Genomic DNA, 14,849 nt, shown 5'->3' on the forward strand with positions numbered 1-14,849 from the left:
AGAGCTTTATGTGTAAGGCTAATTTCATAAGAGATAGGCCTGCTTATGTACATCTACCCAGGAACTATGGATTGCATAGTATTCAGAATGAGCAGAAACTGATGTAGGGAATAATGACCTGTTTCACTCTCCACACCAAAGGGAAATGTCAAATGATAAATCTATTCTTGGTTTGTCATTTGTTAAAAATTAGAACAAGAGATCAAATATTTGACCATTTTGTATAACTTGCTTACAGCTTTACTATCTCACTCTTTCTGTGTTTGTGTATACATATACATGTTCACACATGCATATACTGTATATGCATATTCTTAGATAATGCAGGTAACAGTAACTAAACTAAGACCTTCACACATTGGCTCAATATATAAGAGTCTATATTACTATTATATATATATATATATATTTATATATATAATATATTTATTATACTATACTGTATGTTTTTTTAAACATTTTCTATTTGGTAATATAACTGAACCTAACAGAAATCTATGATATCAAATAAATCATCAGTCTGAACTTACAGTGAATAAGTTGTAAATCAGCTTTCTATTGGTACAAGGGTAAGAAAGTGTCAAAGCTTCTCTATGCAGCAGGAATACAATCTGGCAATAAAACAATTTATTAACAAACACAGCATGTTTTTTTCCGCACGCGGTTTGAAATTGATTATGATTTTTGGAGCCTGGGAATCTTAGAAAACTGGTGACAAATGGGCACTAAGCTTAGTCATATATTTTCATTTAGAAGTTATGAAAATGATGGCGTGTAATATATCTTCTGTTGAAACATTTTTGTGCAATTACAACTAGTTTGAATTTATTTACTTGGTTAGAGTTGTTTCACAGTTTGCACAGTAAAATATTCAATTACTTCTTTGAAAATATTTAAGTGCTGGCAATACTTTAGATATATAAAAATTAAGCTTCAGCAAAAACTTTGTTTAAAGTTTTTGATAGAGTGGGGTGGGCTAAATCTCTGTCAGTTTTCAGTTGTCTTTTTATTGCAGCTGGCCAGATTTCTTCTGTGTCCTATTGACTGTACAAAAAACTAGGGGAATCTCCCCATTGGGGACACAGACATGTTATAAACGTTGGCAGCATTTCTAACCCTTTCCTATTTTACTAAAGATGATGATTTTTTTGCTCATTTTCTTGTTTGAAAAGAGTTCCTCTTTACTTCCAGTTTGGTAGCAAAATGAGGTGGAATCTCCCCACTGGGTTCACAGACAATAATAAAAACCTTACTAAAATTAAACTTATAAAATAAACTTTAAAGGATTAATATTTTAACCTTTGATAGCAGAATCTTAACTTTTCAAGTTACCTAATGAACATGTTAAAAGCAATGCTTACGAAAAAGAAAATGTGTTTTGGATATGAAATTAAATGTATTATCATTAAGTGATTCTAAGAATTCCAAGTGTCTGAATATCAATATTAGATCAGTCAAGGATGGTATCAAATAACATGTGAAGCAAACCAAAGTAAAAACCAATATTTATTTATTTCAGGTACTTATATAGCGCCGTCAATTTATGCAGCGCTTTACATATATATTATACATTCACATTAATCCCTAACCCTCAAGGGGCGTACAATCTAAGGTCCCTAACTTACATTCATACATACACATGCTAGGGACAATTTAGACAGGATTCAATTCACCTACCAGCATGTCTTTGGAGTGTGGGAGGAAACCGGAGTACACGGAGTCCCACGCAGGCACAGGGAGAACATGCAAACCCCAGGCAGGATGTGCTGTGGCTGGGATTCAAACCAACGACCCGAGTACTGCCAGGCGGAAGTGCTAACCATTTAGCCATTTAAAATCCAATAAATAAAGCATGCATATTATATGTACAGTATAACAAAATGATATAAGCTAAAGTAAAAACAAGTGTTGCTGTCAGTTTCATATTCACAAGGAAATGTATGCTACAAAAAGTAAATGAAGACAATATATAGACAAGGAAGCACATTTCTTTTGAATGAAAGCAATTACAAAAACTAGGCATAGCTACCTTACTTCATCCTGACCACCTATTGTATTTATTTGAAATCCATGATCAGAGCATACATTGCTAGACAATAACATGTTTCCTAGAGCTTCTTGCAGCTAAAATGAATCATTCAGCATCTCATATAGTAATCCTTAAACTACAATTCACAGGCAGGTTGCAGCCCACTGGCAAATGTAAACTGATTCTGGCAATGACAAAGCTTAACATGCAGGGCTCTGCCATTGTGCAGAGTGTCAATCTACAAAAGGAACTATGTACACAGTTATCTCCTGCCTGTTGGTGCCTGTCATGGAGTGCCTGCTCCTCTTCTGCCCCCCCCCCCCTCGGTGCCTGTGTCTTCCCTGTGTCCCCTCACCCTCTCCTCATCCTGTCGCAGCCTTTGAAGATAGGCTGCACAGGATGAGAAGGGTCACCTCACCCCCCCTGGCCCTTGTCATCTGCTCACATCCTGACGCAGCCTTTGAAGACAGGCTGCGCAGGATGGGAGGAAAGTGACCTCTGCGGCGAACCTCACACCTCTACAACCATATAGCCAGGGGAGGGGTGACCCCCCCGCTGGGGGATTCCGGCGCCGGGCCGCCAACCTGTCGCCGCGCGCCCCCCCGGCGGGGGCAGTGTGGGCACGAGGCTTCCCGCGCCCTGCACCCGCTGTAGAGCGTGGCCCGTATCAAGGGGGCGTGCCTCATTGCCCGGCAATGCGGTGCTGGGCCAGACGTTGCCAAGACAACCAGGAAGTGCCCTGCACGGCTTTAACAAGGCCGACGCAGGACTCTCTGGGTTGTTCGTCCGCTGCCGAAGCTGCTGGGAGGCCTGCACTGAGACCAGACTCCCACAGCCAACCCCGCTGAGCACTCTGCATAATACTCCGGGGAGATTGTAGGAATATTACCCGCTGGGCCCTCTGCACAATAGCCCGGGAGATATCAGGACTGTTACCCGCTGAGCACTCTGCATGATACTCCGGGAGATATTGGGACTATTACCCACTGGGCACTCTGCATAATATTCTGGGAGACTCAGGATTATTACCCGCTGAACACTCTGCTAATACTCGGGGCTCAGGAGGGGTACCCACTGCTACACTGCCGGACACTGTGGGGCCAGGATTGCCCGTGCTGCTGTGTGCTGAGGCTGCTAATACTCAGGGCTCAGGAGGAGTACCCGCTGCTACCCTGCCTAATACTGTGGGGCCAGGATTGCCCGTGCTACTGTGTGCTAGAAATACCCGCTGTGTGGATCCTCTGTTGTGTGCTGAGAAGTGTCGCTACCTGCTGTCGGCTGCTGTGAGCCAGGAAAAACCCCTGTCAGAACTGTGAATGTCATTCGCCCATGTTTTTCCCCTGTATGGACTGTCCGTGAACTTTCCCCCCTTACTCTTCCCTGCCTGGATTACAATTACCTTGGCCCTTCCCTGCTCCTCCCCTGCTCCAGAGACTTGGATGCTACCCTCAGACCCAAATTGAGTGATTGTCATAATTCAATAAAGCTTTGAGTGTTTATCATCTTCTCTGTATGTTCTGTCCTGCCTATGCTCCGTCACAGTGCCTTTTTTGCCCTAAATGTGACACAATTGTGAGGAATGAAGCCAGGCCTAAAGTCTGCACACTGGTATGTCCAAATGTACACTGATGCTGGGAGGGAAGTTTAGGATTCCACTAAAATCAATATTAGGAAGGACATTTAGGGCCCCACTGACAACAATGTTGGGGACATTCAGGATCCACTGACCCTAAAAATAAGACGGGGGGGCTTGAAAAAATCTCAGTGGCCTCCAATGCTGGAAAACATTGCATCTTACTGAATCCTAATAATGGGGTTACACTTCTGACCACAGACACTGCAGTATTTATAATTCCCACTGATGCTGGGGCGTTTATTACTTCCACTGACACCCAGACATTTATCAGTCTCACTGACCTTTTACGCAGGCACAATTTTTTTACTCTGATTGACTATTGACTCCAGGACATTTTCTAGGCTACACTGATGCTGGGGTATTTTTTTACTGCCCTGATACTGGGGCATTTTTTACAGCTATATATCTTTGGGCATTCAGTACTCTCACTGTGCACTCAGTGACACTTATTACTCCAGCTTACTACTGATGTAGGGGCTTTTATTACTAACACTGACCTTTGACACAGGGAGTTTCTTTATTCCTACTGACTACTGATGTAGAAGCATATTGTGCTTGAACTGACCCTCAAAGACAAGACAGTTCTTTACTTCTACCAACCACAGATCAGACCCCAACTAGTCTATTGGACACTGAACCCTAGCTGATGACCTGTATGGGCTTTTAACCACTTCAATACCCCCTTCCTGCCCAGGACAATTTTCAGCTTTCAGTGCTCTTGCACTTTAAATAATGATTACTCAGTCATGCTGCACTGTACCCAAACAAAATTTTCATCATTCGTTTCACACAAATAGAGCTTTCTTTTGGTGGTATTTATTTACCACTGGGTTTTTTATTTTATGAGATGTAATTTAAAAAAAATGACATTTTTTTAAAAAAAAAATGAATTTTTCATCATTTCTATTTTTACATTTTGCAAATAATTCATGTTTCTACATAAATTTAGGCCAAAATTTCTACTGCTAAATTTCTTTGGGAAAAATAACTCAAATCAGTGCATATTATGTAGTCTGTGTGAAAGTTATAGTCTACAGGCTGTGGTACCAATCAATGAAAATTGATCACACCTGATGTACTGATGGTCTATCTTATTTCTTGAGGCCCTAACATACTGGTCACATAGAGGACCCCAACATCCACATAGCACCATCAGGTGTTCTCGGGACATAGAAATAGGCATAAATTACACATCTAATTTCCTGACTACCTATCACATTTTTTGAGGGCCTGAAGCACCAGAACATTAGAATTGCCCACAAAATGACCACATTTTAGAAAGCAAACACCCCAATGTATATTCTAGCAGGCATAATAAGTAATTTGAACATGTCATTTTTTTTCAAATGTGAAATGGAAAATGTGGAAAGAAAATGAAAACATATTTTTTTCCACACAAAGTTGTCAATTTATAAGATATTTCTAACACACAGGATGTACATACCAAGAATTACATCCAAAAATACAGTCTGCTACTCATCCTGAGTATGGCGATACCACATGTGTGTGACTTTTCTACAGCCTGGCCCAGGGACCCAGCATCCAAGTAGCACCATCAAGTGTTCTAGGAGCATAAAAGGGGCATACATTACACATCTAATTTCCTGACTGCCTATCACATTTTTAAAGGCCCTGGAGCACCAGGACCCACAAAATGACCACATTCAACTGAGAAATGAGTAAACAAAATGTTACCTGTGGTTTTAATGCAGTTGTCCAGGCAGCAGGCAGGAATACTTTCCATAGTCAGCACAGACAGCAGGTAGAGATATTGACAGTACAGCCAAAGCATTGGTCCAGGCAGAAGGCAGATATGTGGTCAGCAACAGCCAAAGCATTTGTCCAGGCAGCAGGCAGGTATGTGGTCAGCAACAGCCAAACAAATTGTCCAGGCAGCATCCAGAGAAATGGTAAGCATTTGTAGTTTCACCCCATATCGGGCCCTTTTGCTGGTGATGAACTGCTTGAAGCTCAGCCTGCCAGTAAAGTGAACAAGTGATTCATCTGCGCAAATGTTTTTGTCTAGGATATATAATTGGGCAAATTTCTCAGAAAAAAATTGAGAAGGGGCCGAATTTTATACAGTTTATCATATGCGGGGTCATTTTTTGGGGAGCACTGGGTGTTGTCACTAAAGTGAAGGAACCGCATGATAATCAGGCATTGTGTTCTTCGCATAACTGACCAGTAAATGTATGTGGTGGAGGGGGTGGGTTGATCAATAGGAGTGGACTTATTTTTTTTTTTGTCAGTCCCATATTTAACATGAGGCCCAAAAAGATCTTGAACTCCTCCACTGTTACTGGTTTCCATTCATAGGGCCGGGAATAACTGGAAGTTGGATTGTTGGCTATAAATTGTTGGGCGTAGAGGTTACACTGGTCCACAATCAAACTTAATAATTCATCCGTAAAAACTAAATTGAAAAAATCTATAGGTACAAAATATTCTGTGTTGGTCTGGACTCCAGGATGGGGGGAATATTAGGGGGAATATTAGCTGCTCCTGATTCAGGCGGAAGCCATAGAGGGTTTGCAAGGGCATCTGGTAAACTGGCATGAGCCCTCATCCTTTGGGGCTGACATGACACCCCACTAATCCCTGGCCTTTCTTGCTGAGGTACTCCATTCCTGGTGGATGCCACTTCACTACTGGTGGTATCCTGCCATTCACTAGAACTCCTTGCACAGATGGGTGCTGATGCGACTGCACAGATGGGTGCTGATGCGACTGCACAGATGGGATGGCACTGGTCAGCTACACTGATGTGGTGGTTGGTGATCTGGCTGCACTGATGGGTGCTGATGCAGCTGCACAGATGGGGCAGCACTGGTCAGCTATACTGATGTGGTGGTTTTTGATGTGGCTGCACAGATGGGTGCTGATGCGGCTGCACTGATGGGGCGGCACTGGTCAGCTACACTGATGTGGTGGTTGGTGATGTGGCTGCACAGATGGGTGCTGATGTGGCTGCACAGATGGGTGCACTGAAGTGTGCTAATGAGCACTAATCAGGCTACATGTATGGGAACTGATATGCATGGATGAAGTTGCACAGTTGGGGCTGCACAGATGGGGTGGCACTGCTCAGCTATACTGATGTGCACTGATGGGTGCTGATGAGAAAGTCATGCACTGATGTTCACTAATTAGGTAGCACTGATGGGCTCCACTGATGAGGCAGCACTGATAGTTGGCACAGATAAGTAGCACTGATTAGGGAGCACTGATAGTGGGCACTGATAAGCAGCACTGATGAGGCAGCACTGATAGTTGGCACTGATAAGCAGCACTGATGAGGGAGCACTGATAGTTGGCACTGATAAACATCACTGATGAGGCAGCACTGATAGTTGACACTGATAAATAGCACTGATGAGGGAGCACTGATAGTTGGCACTGATAGGCAGCCCTGATAAGGCAGCAGTGATGGTCACTGTGTGACAGTGTGGGCACTGTGTGACAGTGTGAGCATTGTGTGACAATGGGCACTCTGTGACACTGGGAAGAATACAGTAAACTCACTGCGATGGCACAGATGGCTCCTTCCCTCACAGTCATCTCTGTGTGAGGGAAGGAGAGTTGTCAACCCCCAGATGACCTGCTGCGTTTACATATAGTGATCACATGTCATTAGACACACTGATCATGTGGTAAAGGGCCATGTTGATTGGTCCTTTACCTCAATCTGTGATGCTCTGTTTCCAAGGGACACAGCAATCACAGGCACTCCCAGGTGCTTGCAACAGGGGCCTTCAAGGACGTCCTCCCAGTACTAGAAGACCGCGCTGTAGCTGTCCTCCGGCTATAGCGTGGTCAAGAACAAGTTAAAGCATCAACATCTAGAAAAAAGTTTTACATTTTATTATTTTACCTATGATTTCACTTCCATCTTCCCCTTAACCACTTGCCTACCAGGCACTTATACCCCCTTCCTTACCAGGCCAATTTTCAGCTTTCAGCGCTGCCGCACTTTGATTGACAATTGCGCGGTCATGCAACATTGTACCCATATGAAATTTTGATCATTTTTTTCTCACAAATAGAGCTTTCTTATGGTGGTATTTAATCGCCACTGGGCGCTTTACTTTTTGCGCTATAAATTAAAAAAGTGCAAAAAATTTGAAAAAAAAAAAAGTTTATTTGTTTCTTTTATAAAATTTTTCAAACAGGTATTTTTTCTCCTTCACTGATTTGCGTTGATGAGGCGGCACTGATGGGCACTGATAGGCGGCACTGATGGGCACTGATAGGCAGCACTAAAGGGCACTGATAGGCAGTACTAATGAGGTGGCACGGATAGGCGGCACTAATTAGGGGTCACGGATAGGCGGCACTGATATGCAGCACTGAAAGGCGGCACTGATAGGTGACACTGATGATGGGTACTGATAGACGGCACTGACTGGCATCACTTCTGGGCACTGACTGGCGGCACTGACTGGCACAACCCCTGGGCACTGACTGGTGGCACTGACTGGCAGCACTGCTGGGCTGCACTGGTGGGTGGCACTGGTGGGCAGCACTGGTTAGTGGGCACAGGTGGGTGGCACTGGTGGGCACAGGTGGGTGGCACTGGTGGGCACAGGTGGGTGGGCACAGGTGGCTGGCACTGCTGGGCACATGTAGGTGGCACTTCTGGGCACAGGTAGGTGGTACTGCAGAGTGGCACAGGTGGGTGCACTGCTGGGCACAGGTGGGGGCACTGCTGGGCACAGGTGGGGGCACTGCTGGGAACGGGTGGGCGGGGCTAGTGGGCGCACTGCTGGGCGGAACTTGCGGGTGTCACTGCTGGGCACCGATCATCAGTGCCCTGATGATCGGTGCCGATCCCCGCTCTGACAACTGCCGGTTCTCGGCAGTACTTTCCTCACGATCTGACAGCGTGAGGAAAGTGCAGCCGAGAACCGGCACTTGCATTTCCCTGTGATCAGCGTGTCATTGGACACCGCTGATCACGTGGTAAAAGGCCGGTGGGATCGGCCTTTCACCACATCACGTGATCAGCTGTGTCCGTAGGACACAGCGATCACGGAGATCGCCAGGTGCGCGCCCCCTGGGGCGCGCAGGAGAGCGCGTTCTGGGAGGACGTCATATGACGTCCACTCAGAACTGGCCGGCCACGGTGAAGCCGTCATTCGGCTATGCGCGGTCGGCAAGAGGTTAAACTTAGCTGCTAGCGCCTATAATGGTATAGATCACCCAAATGAACAAATAAATAATTTTTGCCATCTACTCAATATGACTTTGTTTTATATATATATATATATATATATATATATATATATATATATTGTAAACAAAACACAGTGATAAATCTATAATGCATAAATATTAAATCTTTCTGACAAAATTCTGTTCTCTATCACATACCTCTGTAACCACAATCATATATAATATTTTCGATATAATCTGTGCATAAATACCAAAAGGGTTGAAAATTCTGTAAGTGAACTTAATAAATTGTTGAATCAATCAAAATTTTCTCTTCAACTTGGGAAAAGCTATATAGAGATATCATTCTTTTGTGGATCTTTCATTTTCCAGAATAATACTGGAATATACAGGGAAACTACACAGAGCTTTCTATTACAAATAAAAACTTTTTACTAAAGACAGATTTTGCATGCACATTATGTTGTACTCATTATGGACTCTGATAAAAAAAACTCTGGTTGGATAAGACCACTTGGGAAATAACAGTGTTGACAGGTACACAGCCTCCAGCACACTCAGAAATCCTCAGCATCTAGAAGCCAGTCCTACTTGTGCATTCTCCTTAGTCTGCTCTACAGGTGGAGTGTTTTGTATTACTATACCATGAAACCACATCTATAGTTTCAAAAATATATTACAGACTCATAGTATATGCAAGCAGTGAGAAGACAAATACAAGTTTCACCATTGGATCCAGGCGCCAGAGAGTGCAATGACATCACAAGATTGGCTCTGCCCAATGCATTTCCCCCAATAGGGCCTCTTCAGGGAAGGAGGCTCCACCATATTCCAACCTGTCTGACTCTATGGAGAAAAGATGTTCAAAATCTTTAATGGAGTCTAATTCTGTAGCCCATTCTGCCTGGGTTGGTATAGTGGTAGATTTCCAGTGTTGGGAAATAACTGCTCTGGCTGCTGTAATAAAGTGTCTAAGAACATCTTTCTTTGCTAATCTATTAGTACCTGGTGTAATTGAAAGTAGAATTATATTTGGAGTGTCAGGGATGTGTGCTCCCACAATCCTTTCATATGTAAATATTGTGAATTTTTGTCCAAAATTCTTTGAAGGAGAAGTACAGCCTGCTGCCGGCTGATATCATGGAGCCGGGCCAGGATGGGGAAAGATCGCGATCATATGGTTGGGACTTGGGATCCACCCAAGAGCATGGACCAGCACCTGGCTCAGCCTCCCAGCAAGCCTCTGAGAGTCTGAGCCAGCCAGTCCCACCCCTCCACAGCCCAGCACTCCAGTGAGCGCTGGGGGGCAGAGGAGACAACTGTGACTGACAGTCCACACTCTCTGCACAGAGCAGCGGGGAATACTAAGTGATCAGTGGTGTCTGATCACTCATTTCTCAGCCTTCGGCAGGTGACAGATGCAGCATCTGATTATTGCTGAATCCACCTAGGTAAGTATGATTTTAAAATTAAAAACAATTCCATACGTCTTTTTTAATCAATTACATGACCACTAAATGTGTGTCTCTAAATCTTCACTTTTTCCCATCCTGCCTGGACATCTGTTGGTGTTGTCAAAAATGTAATGTATAACATCAGGGTACCTCTACTATCAAGTGATGAATTTAAGGTTTTTCTCTTATGCTTTATGAGCTACAGATAGTTTATGTGTTAGGATAAAACACTTCTCCCATTCTGCCAGGGTTATACATAGTTCAAGGTTTCTGTTCCAAGTGGTTGTGTATGAGATGTTAATCGTGTGCAAAAAAGATGAGGGAATAGAGTAATTCTGAGATACTAGACTGTAGATCTTCTATTCTTTTTCTAATATCCTCACCTTCATTCTATCATTTGCCTTCCAACTCCTAATGTCATAATTGACCATCTGCTTGAAAAATTCCAGACATTGATTCAATGTATTTTGGGGATTAAACACTGACTAGGTTTTCAATCCACTGGTGTTGATTTACTGAAACTGGAGAGTGCAAAATCTGGTGAAACTCTGAATTTCTCTTAAATTATGAATGGGAATATTATACTTCCTATTTTGATCTTCCTTTGCTCTTACCTGCATTGGTTTACCTTTTCCACCATTCTGATAATTCCATGAACTCTGGTATTTCCTTAAAAAGTCAGTTTTTCCTTCACTCCTTCATGACGGAGCATAAAGCAAATCTCAATGAGTGAACACAATTTTGAAACTTTGAAATGTGTTAGTAAAACTGTACATATCATCACAGCTACTTTGTGTATCCAGGTCAGTGGCGTCCCGACGCAGGTGCGGTCCGCACCGGGTGACACCGACCGCACGGGGTGACACTGGACCCGCTCCACAAAAAGCCCCGCATCCTGCGGGGATCGTTGGCTTTCTTTACAACTTACCTTTTCTTGGAGCGGGTCCGGTGTCACCCCGTATAGGTTGCATGCCAAAGATCCTCTGACCTGCTCCAAGGTAAGTTGTAAAGAATGCCGATGATCCCCGCAGGATGCATCGGATCTGCGGATTGAGCATAATGGATCGGAGTCCGATCCATTATGCTCAATCCGCAGATCCGATCCATTCTGCGGGGATCATCGGAGGGGGTGTCACCAAATGTTACGCACTGGGTGACACCTACACTAGGGATGCCTCTGATCCAGCTGAATTATACCTTGTTTTTTCATGGCAAATTGGACTTTGATATGGTGGTAAATGGTAATGGCTATCTCCCATTTTTTTGTTATTAAAGTAAAACTGGCTCAAAATAGTAACAAAAAATTTTTTTTTCAAATGCAGGTGTATTTTTTTTGCTACTACCATAATCCACCACCAAAGAATAACCCAAAATAAATTCTCCTGCTCCTGATGATCCCAGCAATACCACATACAGTATGTGTACAGTTGCAAGAAAAAGTATCTGAACCCCTTGGGATTACATGGAGTTTTGCATGAATTGGGCATAAAATGTGCTCTGAACGTCATCTAAGTCACAACAATAGAAGAACACAGTCTGCTGAACATAATACTACACAAACATTAGATGTTGCCATGGTTTAATTGCACATAACATGTAACATTCACAGTGCAGGGAGGAAAAAGTATGTGAGGCCCTAGCTTAATGACTTCTCCCAGAGCTAATTGGAGCCAGGAGTGAGCCAACCTTGACTCCAATCAGTGTGATGATATTGGATGTGTTGCTGACAGCTGCCTTGCCCTTAAAAAACACACACCTGTTTTGGGTTTACTGGTTTCAAGAAGCACTGTCTGATGTGAACCATGCCTCGCAGAAAAGAGCTCTCAGAACACCTACGATCAAGAACTGTTGACTTGCATGAAGCTGGAAAGGGTTACAAAAGTATCTCCAAAAGCCTTGATGTTCATGTGTCCACGATAAGACAGACTGTCTACAAATGGAGAAAGTTTAGCACTGTTGCTACTCTCCCTAGTCGTGGTCGTCCTGTAAAAATGACTGCAAGAGCACAGTGCAGAATGCTGCATGAGGTAAAGAAGAATCCCAGAGTGTCAGCTAAAGACCTACAGAAATCTCTGGCACATGCTAACATTTTTGTTGACACATCTACAATAAGGAAAACTTTAAACAAGAATGGAGTACATGGGAGGACACCACGGAGGAAGCCGTTGCTGTCCAAAAAGAATATTGCAGCACGTTTGAAGTTTGCAAAAGAGCACCTGGATGTTCCACAGCACTACTGGCAAAATATACTGTGGACAGATGAAACCAAGATTGAGTTGTTTGGGAAGAACACACAACACTATGTGTGGAGAAAAATAGGCACAGCACACCAACATCAAAACCTCATCCCCACTGTAAAATATGGCGGAGGGAGCATCATGGTTTGGGACTGCTTTGCTGCCTCAGGGCCTTGACGGATTGTTGTCATTGATGGGAAAATGAATTCCAGAGTTTATCAAGACATTTTGCAGGAAAACGTACGACCATCTGTCTGCCAACTGAAGCTCCGCAGAGGATGGGTGATGCAACAGGACAATGACCCAAAGCATACAAGTAATTCAACAAAACAATGGCTGCAACAGCACAGAATACGCCTTCTGAAGTGGCCCAGTCAGAGTCCTGACCTCAACCCGATTGAAATGCTGTGGCATGACCTTAAGAGAGCGATTCACACCAGACATCCCAAAAATATTGCTACACTGAAACAGTTTTGTGAAGAGGAGTGGTCCAAAATTACTCCAGATCGTTGTGCAGGTCTGATCTGCAACTACAGGAAACGTTTGGTTGAGGTTATTGCTGCCAAAGGAGGGTCAACCAGTTATTAAGTCCAAAGGTTCACATACTTTTTCCTCCCTACACTGTGAATGTTTACATGTTATGTGCAATTAAACCATGGCAACATCTAATGTTTGTGTAGTATTATGTTCAGCAGACTGTGTTCTTCTATTGTTGTGACTTAGATGACGTTCAGAGCACATTTTATGCCCAATTCATGCAAAACTCCACGTAATCTCAAGGGGTTTACATACTTTTTCTTGCAACTGTATGTTATTTGTTGTATGTACCTATAGTACAGCCTACAACCAATGGTGCAAATTTTGCTTCTTTTATCTTATCTAAAACATACTAACACTAACTGACACTGATTCTAATTTCAGAAATGCTCTTTTTTAAATCCAACCAAAGTTCCTTGACCAATGACTTTGACGTATGACCCTGACATCTAACCTTGAACCTAACTCTAACCCAAATTAATTAATTTATTTTTTACACACACTTTTGTTTATTTAGATTTTTCTCCTTTTGTGGGGAGAGAAAAATACAACCTATTTTTCTCCATTCAGAGGAGAAAGCATACACAGGGTCAGGCTTTGTAGTGATTGATCACTGTGATAGCCAATCAGAGGTTATCACAGTGAACAGCAACCAGGCTTTCTGGTTCCTGATCGTTATTAGGGGACCCAGTCCCTGTGCTGGGAACACGCTTTGCAGCACGCTCCCAGCACAAAGATATTTACAAATATATGTGGCCTTAAGAAAGACCCACTTATGTGAGGCTGATATACTATATGTGTACACACAGCAGGAAGGGGTTAAAATCTGAGCCTTCTGGGTGTAATCCCTTCCTTTATGTACTTTTGTAATGTGATTAAATCCCACCTCAATTGCTCCTGTTTGTCTATTATGGGTTTGAAGGTGCTATAAAGTCCCTCTAAATTCCCTTTAATTCCACTAATGAGTGTGTTAATAAAAATCTCCTCCAAATTAATTTCAATCCTACCTAATGGCTGTACAGCCTTTTTGCTTCAATAAGTTACCACAATAATAAAAAATATGTACACAATTATTCTGCACTAAAAATTAAGCTGCTGCACTACATCTACAATGGATATGTGATAAATATTAAATAGGATAGTGCACATTAAACCCTGTGCAATGAAAGCTTGTTAACAAACTAATAGAACATTATATATCAAAAGATATATTGAAGGTGAGGATATTAGAAGGGCAATAAAAGATCTAGAAATAGAGAAGGATGAAGGATAAGGCCAACTGATTAAAAGTGGAGGGGTGGTTGTGTTCAATAAAAAAGATTATCAGGAAGAGATGGGAAGATTACTGGAAGATTCAAACATATATGAAAGTTATCAAAATGCCTAACTAAGATTTACCATACAGAATTGAAACAGTTGATTAAAATAGGAAATAAAAAAGACATTGAATAAAAAAGAAGTCATGCATTTGATTTGATCTATATGTAGAATTTCTGTTTTTCACCCCCTTGTGGGTGGTATTGATTCTATGTATTCTCCATTATGGGAATATATTGATATCCATCTACAGTCCTTGGTGAATAAAACACTGGCTTATTTGAGGGATAATAATTATCACATTGATTATTTTGGGGGTATCCCACATGATGAGTAATATATTCCTTCAACTATTAATGTGGTATTGTTGTATACCATTATTAAATATGAAGATGGGTTCATGACAGCTAATTGAGCCCTTCAGTAAATATCGAAGACTCTCTCTTACCAAATAATATTTATAC

General features: G+C 42.6%; 1 long non-coding RNA gene across 1 annotated transcript in view; it reads right to left on the reverse strand.

The window, feature by feature from the left end:
• Positions 1 to 14,849, reverse strand: part of LOC149469805 (uncharacterized) — a 113,121-nt gene that overhangs the window by 82,608 nt on the left and 15,664 nt on the right. Inside the window, exons 2-3 of the long non-coding RNA XR_016311510.1 lie at positions 5,361 to 5,641; positions 5,110 to 5,229 (exon numbers count right to left, since the gene is read on the reverse strand). This is a non-coding gene — a long non-coding RNA (uncharacterized LOC149469805). The remainder of the gene's footprint in view (positions 1 to 5,109; positions 5,230 to 5,360; positions 5,642 to 14,849) is intronic.

The sequence above is a fragment of the Staurois parvus genome, unplaced genomic scaffold (genome assembly GCF_062004578.1).
Source record: "Staurois parvus isolate SC_StPar_1 unplaced genomic scaffold, SC_StPar_1.0 ptg000059l, whole genome shotgun sequence".
NCBI lineage: Eukaryota > Metazoa > Chordata > Amphibia > Anura > Ranidae > Staurois > Staurois parvus.